Source organism: Scylla paramamosain, unplaced genomic scaffold (genome assembly GCF_035594125.1).
Source record: "Scylla paramamosain isolate STU-SP2022 unplaced genomic scaffold, ASM3559412v1 Contig159, whole genome shotgun sequence".
In the NCBI taxonomy this organism is placed as follows: Eukaryota; Metazoa; Arthropoda; class Malacostraca; order Decapoda; family Portunidae; genus Scylla; species Scylla paramamosain.
In genome coordinates this window covers 47869-55000 of record NW_026973824.1, presented here as the reverse complement: position 1 = coordinate 55000, position 7132 = coordinate 47869, and the positions used below count along the sequence as shown (strand labels likewise).

The 7132-nt window shown below is 56.1% G+C and overlaps 2 non-coding genes across 2 annotated transcripts; both read right to left on the bottom strand.

Moving 5' to 3' along the window:
• Positions 1-208: 208 nt before the first annotated feature.
• On the bottom strand, positions 209-368 carry LOC135099622 (5.8S ribosomal RNA). The gene has a single exon (XR_010268184.1). It is a non-coding gene; the product is annotated as a 5.8S ribosomal RNA (ribosomal RNA).
• Positions 369-1705: 1337 nt separating this feature from the next.
• On the bottom strand, positions 1706-3598 carry LOC135099625 (small subunit ribosomal RNA). Its single transcript, XR_010268187.1, has one exon. It is a non-coding gene; the product is annotated as a small subunit ribosomal RNA (ribosomal RNA).
• Between the last annotated feature and the right edge of the window lie 3534 nt (positions 3599-7132).

Here is a 7132-nt window from a genome sequence, read left to right as displayed (position 1 = left end):
TGCTTTTATTCAGGGCGAAACTCCCCAAGGCGGTCACTGCCAAGCACGCAGGCCAAGGGCGGGTCCCGCCCAACAACAGTGTTGTTGCTGTGGTTGACTCCCGCCGCCGCCGCCGCTTAGAAGCCCACCGACACGGCATAGGGTGCGGTGGTAAGCGGACAGCGTGCCTCACGTGACATGACAATGCCGATGTATTGGAATTGATATCCGACCCTCGTGTAGGAGTGGCGGCAGCACATGAGAGTGCCGCCGCCGCAATGTGCGTTCGACTTGTCGATGTATCTGGTATTCTTGCGATTCACATACCGACACGCAGCTTGCTGCGGTCTTCATCGACCCACGAGCCGAGTGATCCACCGTTAAGAGTTGTACATTTCCATTGCTGGAATTTTTTTTAGGCTTTCAAGACTTCCGCCGTCTCTGCCCCAGGAGACGATAGTGGGAAGACGTAGTGTGCAGGTTTAAAAACGCCAACAACAAGAGCTTGTTGTTGGACAACACAGGTAGTGTGCAGGTTTGAGATTACCCACCGCCGACGAGTGGTGCCTCCCTCCCGCAGCACGGGGGGCGATCGGGGTTAGTAGAAGAGGAGTGAGGCCTGCTGGCCCACCACCAACTTCTCCTCCGACCGTCATCGTCGCCGTTATCGGAATTAACCAGCGGGCTCACCTAGCCACTACTACGGCGACGACGGAGGAACCAACAAACGCCGGTTGGGACGAGTGGTGCCCTCCCTCCCGCAGCACGGGGGGCGATCGGGGTTATTAGAAGAGGAGTGGGCCTCACGGCGGGACCCACCACCAACTTCTCCTCCGACCGTCATCGTCGCCGTTATCGGAATTAACCAGCGGGCTCACCTAGCCACTACTACGGCGACGACGGGGGCACCAAACGCCGGGGACGAGTGGTGCCCTCCCTCCCGCAGCACGGGGGGCGATCGGGGTTAGTAGAAGAGGAGTGGGCCTCGCGGCGGGACCCACCACCAACTTCTCCTCCGACCGTCATCGTCGCCGTTATCGGAATTAACCAGCGGGCTCACCTAGCCACTACTACGGCGACGATGGGGGCACCAAACGCCGGTTGGGACGAGTGGTGCCTTCCCTCCCGCAGCACGGGAGGCGATCGGGGTTAGTAGAAGAGGAGTGGGCCTCGCGGCGGGACCCACCACCAACTTCTCCTCCGACCGTCATCGTCGCCGTTATCGGAATTAACCAGCGGGCTCACCTAGCCACTACTACGGCGACGATGGAGGCACCAAACGCCGGGGACGAGTGGTGCCTTCCCTCCCGCAGCACGGGAGGCGATCGGGGTTAGTAGAAGAGGAGTGGGCCTCGCGGCGGGACCCACCACCAACTTCTCCTCCGACCGTCATCGTCGCCGTTATCGGAATTAACCAGCGGGCTCACCTAGCCACTACTACGGCGACGACGGAGGCACCAAACGCCGTGGTTTCCCGTGGGCGTGGTGTGTAAGTAAGAACAGTTGGTCTACCCCACGCTCCGGCACGGAGCGCGGGGAGAAGAAGCGGAAAAAGAAAGGTTTCCCTCTCTCTTTCCTTTTTTTTTTTTTTTTTTGGGCGGGCAGGGCACCACCTTTTGCCCCGCCAACAGGTCAACGGCTCGCTGCTTGAGCGAACCGCGACCACCCATTATTTGTATTAGCTCTATTTTGAGTGTGTGGTTCGCCTTCAAAACCAACAACACGTTAATGATCCTTCCGCAGGTTCACCTACGGAAACCTTGTTACGACTTTTACTTCCTCTAAATGATCAAGTTTGGACATCTTTCCGTCAGCTCGAGGCGCCGAAAGAGCCCAGCGGCGGCAGCAGAACTGACCGCGACGCAGGCCCGGCATCCAAGAGCGCCAGTCCGAAGGCCTCACTAAATCATTCAATCGGTAGTAGCGACGGGCGGTGTGTACAAAGGGCAGGGACGTAATCAACGCAAGCTCATGACTTGCGCTTACTGGGAATTCCTCGTTCATGGGAGACAATTGCAAACCCCAATCCCTATCATGAAAGGATTTCAACGGGTTACCCGCTCCTCTCGGAGGGGGAGGACACGTTGATCCCTTCAGTGTAGCGCGCGTGCGGCCCAGAACATCTAAGGGCATCACAGACCTGTTATTGCTCAATCTCGTGCGGCTAGAATTGCCGCTTATCCCTCTAAGAAGAAGCTGCGAACTGGACACCAATTGCTGGAGATCCGTCGACTAGTTAGTAGGCCAGAGTCTCGTTCGTTATCGGAATTAACCAGACAAATCGCTCCACCAACTAAGAACGGCCATGCACCACCACCCACCGAATCGAGAAAGAGCTCTCAATCTGTCAATCCTTCCGGTGTCTGGGCCTGGTGAGGTTCCCCGTGTTGAGTCAAATTAAGCCGCAGGCTCCACTCCTGGTGGTGCCCTTCCGTCAATTCCTTTAAGTTTCAGCTTTGCAACCATACTTCCCCCGGAACCCAAAGACTTTGGTTTCCCGGAAGCTGCCCGCCGGGTCATGGGAATAACACCGGCGGATCGCTGGTCAGCATCGTTTATGGTTAGAACTAGGGCGGTATCTGATCGCCTTCGAACCTCTAACTTTCGTTCTTGATTAATGAAAACATCCTTGGCAAATGCTTTCGCAGTAGTTCGTCTTGCGACGGTCCAAGAATTTCACCTCTAGCGTCGCAATACGAATGCCCCCGCCTGTTCCTATTAGTCATTACCTCGGGTTCAGAAAACCGACAAAATAGAACCGAGGTCCTATTCCATTATTCCATGCATAGGCATTCAGGCCATCAGTGTAGCCTGCTTTGAGCACTCTAATTTTTTCAAAGTAAACTCTGCCGGCCACGCGGGACACCCGGTGAAGAGCACCCCGTGCGAGCCAGCGGGCTGTGTTACGGCTGTTCGGAGCGTGACAGTGTGCACCGGGCGGTGAACCGTCAGTCCAGAACTGAAATCCAACTACGAGCTTTTTAACCGCAACAACTTTAATATACGCTATTGGAGCTGGAATTACCGCGGCTGCTGGCACCAGACTTGCCCTCCAATGGGTCCTCGTTAAAGGATTTAAAGTGTACTCATTCCGATTGCGAGGCCTCGGATGAGTCTCGCATCGTTATTTTTCGTCACTACCTCCCCGTGCCGGGAGTGGGTAATTTGCGTGCCTGCTGCCTTCCTTAGATGTGGTAGCCGTTTCTCAGGCTCCCTCTCCGGAATCGAACCCTGATTCCCCGTTACCCGTTATAGCCATTGTAGGCGCATAGCCTACAATCGAAAGCTGATAAGGCAGACACTTGAAAGAGGCGGCGCCGGCACTGGAGGCCGTGCGCTCAGCCACAAGTTATTCAGATTCAACACGGTGGGGTTGGCGGACCGAGGCCCGACCGGTTTTGAACTAATAAAAGCGCTCTTCCCTTGCGGTCAGAGACGTGATGCATGTATTAGCTCTAGAATTACCACAGTTATCCAAGTAAGTGTGGGCTACAGATCCAATGAATCATAGCTGATTTAATGAGCCATTCGCGGTTTCACCTTAATTGGGCTTGTACTTAGACATGCATGGCTTAATCTTTGAGACAAGCATATGACTACTGGCAGGATCAACCAGGTAGTTTTGTTTATGGGTTTTGCTTTCTTTGGCCTTAGGTTATAGGAAGAACGCCACCATCGTTCTCCTTTCTCTCTCACTCTCACTCACTTTGTTTGTCTGACACCTCTTGCATTTTGGTTTGGTTTGGTTTGGTTTTTTTGCCTTGGTCTGTGTTGGTTTGTTTGCTGGGCCGCCGCCATCATCACGATGACGGCCCCCTCTCTCAATCTGTCAATCCCCTCATCATGATTATTCATTCAATTTTGGTTTTTGCGCGCTCATCCAGACAGAGAGCAGCAGCCCCTTCATTCATTGTGCACTGGAAATCGGTTGCTGCCTGCTACCACTACCCATCACATCACATCACATCACATCCCGGCTCCTCCCTTCCTCTTCCCATCGGCTGCCGCAGACACAAGGGTAAGTTCACTTAAGCATCACTTAAGCCACGGCCCGTCAAGAGCCGCAGCAGCCCTGCGCTGACGACAGCCCGGACCTCGAGGCGCGCACAGTCGGAGCAGTGTGGAAACAACCAACAGTACCCATCGTCGGCGCCGCTCCTCGAGGCGGGGAATACTAACAACAGGAGGAAGAGGAGCCCTTGCTGGCCACAGACCAGGTGGTGGGGGTTGTCGCGCACGTCCCAACGGCCGCCGCAGACGCAAGGGTAAGTTCACTTAAGCATCACTTAAGCTACGGCCCGTCAAGAGCCGCAGCAGCCCTGCGCTGACGACAGCCCGACCTCGGGGCACGCACGGTCGAGGCAGTATGGACACGCCAACACTACCCACGGTCGGCGACCTTCCCCGAGGCGGGGACAAAAACAAGGAGGTGCACGTCCCAACGGCCGCCGCAGACGCAAGGGTAAGTTCACTTAAGCATCACTTAAGCTACGGCCCGTCAAGAGCCGCAGCAGCCCTGCGCTGACGACAGCCCGACCTCGGGGCACGCACGGTCGAGGCAGTATGGACACACCAACACTACCCACGGTCGGCGACCTTCCCCGAGGCGGGGACTACAACAACCACGCACACACACACACAGTCCGGCACTACCGAGGCCAGAAGACAACGAGGCCAAGCACGAACGCCGTCGTGACGAGGCAACGAGGTCTCTCTCTCTCCCAACGGCCGCCGCAGACGCAAGGGTAAGTTCACTTAAGCATCACTTAAGCCACGGCCCGTCAAGAGCCGCAGCAGCCCTGCGCTGACGACAGCCCGACCTCGGGGCACGCACGGTCGAGGCAGTATGGACACACCAACACTACCCACGGTCGGCGAAGCTCCCCGAGGCGGGGAACAACAGACACGAGTAGTATAGTAGCAGCGGAGCCGCCGTCGTAGCCTTGACGACGACGGCTGCGGCGAGATTACCCAGAAACAACATGACTCGGTGGAAGGTGGCTTGAAGCCACCCCCACCAGCCAGCCGTAGCCTAGACGGCATGCTGCTGCTGCTCCTTTCCACTTTCAATTCCATTGCCATGACTTTCTGACACTCAAAAGTGTAGTAAGAGAGCCACCAGGAAATCGCGAAGCGTCGGACCCCAAAGGTCTGTCGACGCCGCGTCCCTTCTCAACTTAAAAAAAAAATAAAGGAGGTCATCTCTCCTTTGTGGATACTTGCTGCGCCCTCCCGCAGCGAAGCATCGTTAGAGCTGTTTTTGATTTTTTTTTTTTTTTTTTTCTGGCAGGGTACCAGGTAAGGTAACACATTGAACACCACTGGCTTGCTTGCTTGCTCGTTTCTTTCTCTCTCTCTGTCTGTCTCTCTCTCTCTCTCTCTCTTCCGTGTGCCCCTTCCACGGAGACGAGCTCGCAGCAAAGCACCATTTTAAATCCTTCATTGTGAAGTTCATTCACTACTCATTTGTTGGTACTTGCTGCGCCCAGCTCTTGCTCGTCGTCTCTTATTTTTTATTCATACAAGTCATTTTATCTTCCGTGTGCCCCTTCCACGGAGACGAGCTCGCAGCAAAGCACCATTTTAAATCCTTCATTGTGAAGTTCATTCACTACTCATTTGTTGGTACTTGCTGCGCCCAGCTCTTGCTCGTCGTCTCTTATTTTTTATTCATACAAGTAAGTCATTTTATCTTCCGTGTGCCCCTTCCACGGAGACGAGCCGCAGCAGAAACAAGCCAGGCATATCGCCGTGTTCCTCCTTGGCACCAGGCAATAACTCTCATTGCACACAGTCATTGCCCCGCAGGCTGCTGCTACTACCACGTGCTGCTGCTGCCCTCAAGCTTGTCCCGCCCCTTAACAAGCGGCAGCAGCAGCAGCTGCAGCAAAGCGTCATAGCCCGCTAAAAAAACAGCGTGAGGTGCTTCGTTCCAACCGACCGCTCGATAGAAGCTGCGTCAGTTCAGGAACCAGGGTGACCGTCCCTCCACGGTACAACCCTCGAGATGATCAATCGCACGGGGAGTGGAGTAACCATCACCAAACAAGAGGGGTCGCTGCATTCAAGGCAAACTCGCTTTGGCACACACACAAACCTCACACACCGTGTGCGCCGCCACGAGGAGCCGCAGCTAATGCCGTGACGCTTCTCATCCAAAGGAGAGGAGACGAGAGGAGACGAGGACCTCTCGGACAGTTGACGCCAGGAGGAGGGGGACGCGCACCGCGCCTAGCAGAGGTGATTCACGTGCGTCATGGTACGCGAGTGCAACCCAGCAACCTCCATAGCGTAACAACTGTTGGGGTGGTTCTCAGAGCGGCTTGCCGCCGCCGCAGCTGTTGCGAGCACGACACGCATTAAGAAGCCCACCTCGTCTAGGCACTTAACGGTGTCAAATCCATAATCCATTCATACATATATAGTAAGGGTGCGTCACGTTAACCCCCCACCCGAATCATCCCGTCGGGGTTAACGTGGAAAGCGCACGCCCAGGCTCGCAACAGCGCGAACAAGAGTGGCATGGGACTCTTGTTGATATCATTAGGAGCTGAGGACCGGCACCGCGCCTAGCAGCGTCGAAACGCATACGTCATGGGACACGTGTGCCGTCCGGCAACCTCCAAAGCGGGCCCTCAGAGGAGCAGAGGACCGGCACCGCGCCTAGCAGCGTCGAAACGCATACGTCATGGGACACGTGTGCCGTCCGGCAACCTCTCAAGCGGGCCCTCAGAGGAGCAGAGGACCGGCACCGCGCCTAGCAGCGTCGAAACGCATACGTCATGGGACACGTGTGCCGTCCGGCAACCTCCAAAGCGGGCTCTCAGAGGAGCAGAGGACCGGCACCGCGCCTAGCAGCGTCGAAACGCATACGTCATGGGACACGTGTACCGTCCGGCAACCTCTCAAGCGGGCCCTCAGAGGAGCAGAGGACCGGCACCGCGCCTAGCAGCGTCGAAACGCATACGTCATGGGACACGTGTACCGTCCGGCAACCTCTCAAGCGGGCCCTCAGAGGAGCAAAGGACCGGCACCGCGCCTAGCAGCGTCGAAACGCATACGTCATGGGACACGTGTGCCGCCCGGCAACCTCCAAAGCGGGTGGTTTTCCTTCATTGCCTCACCAATGAATCAATGAATGAACCTCGATAGA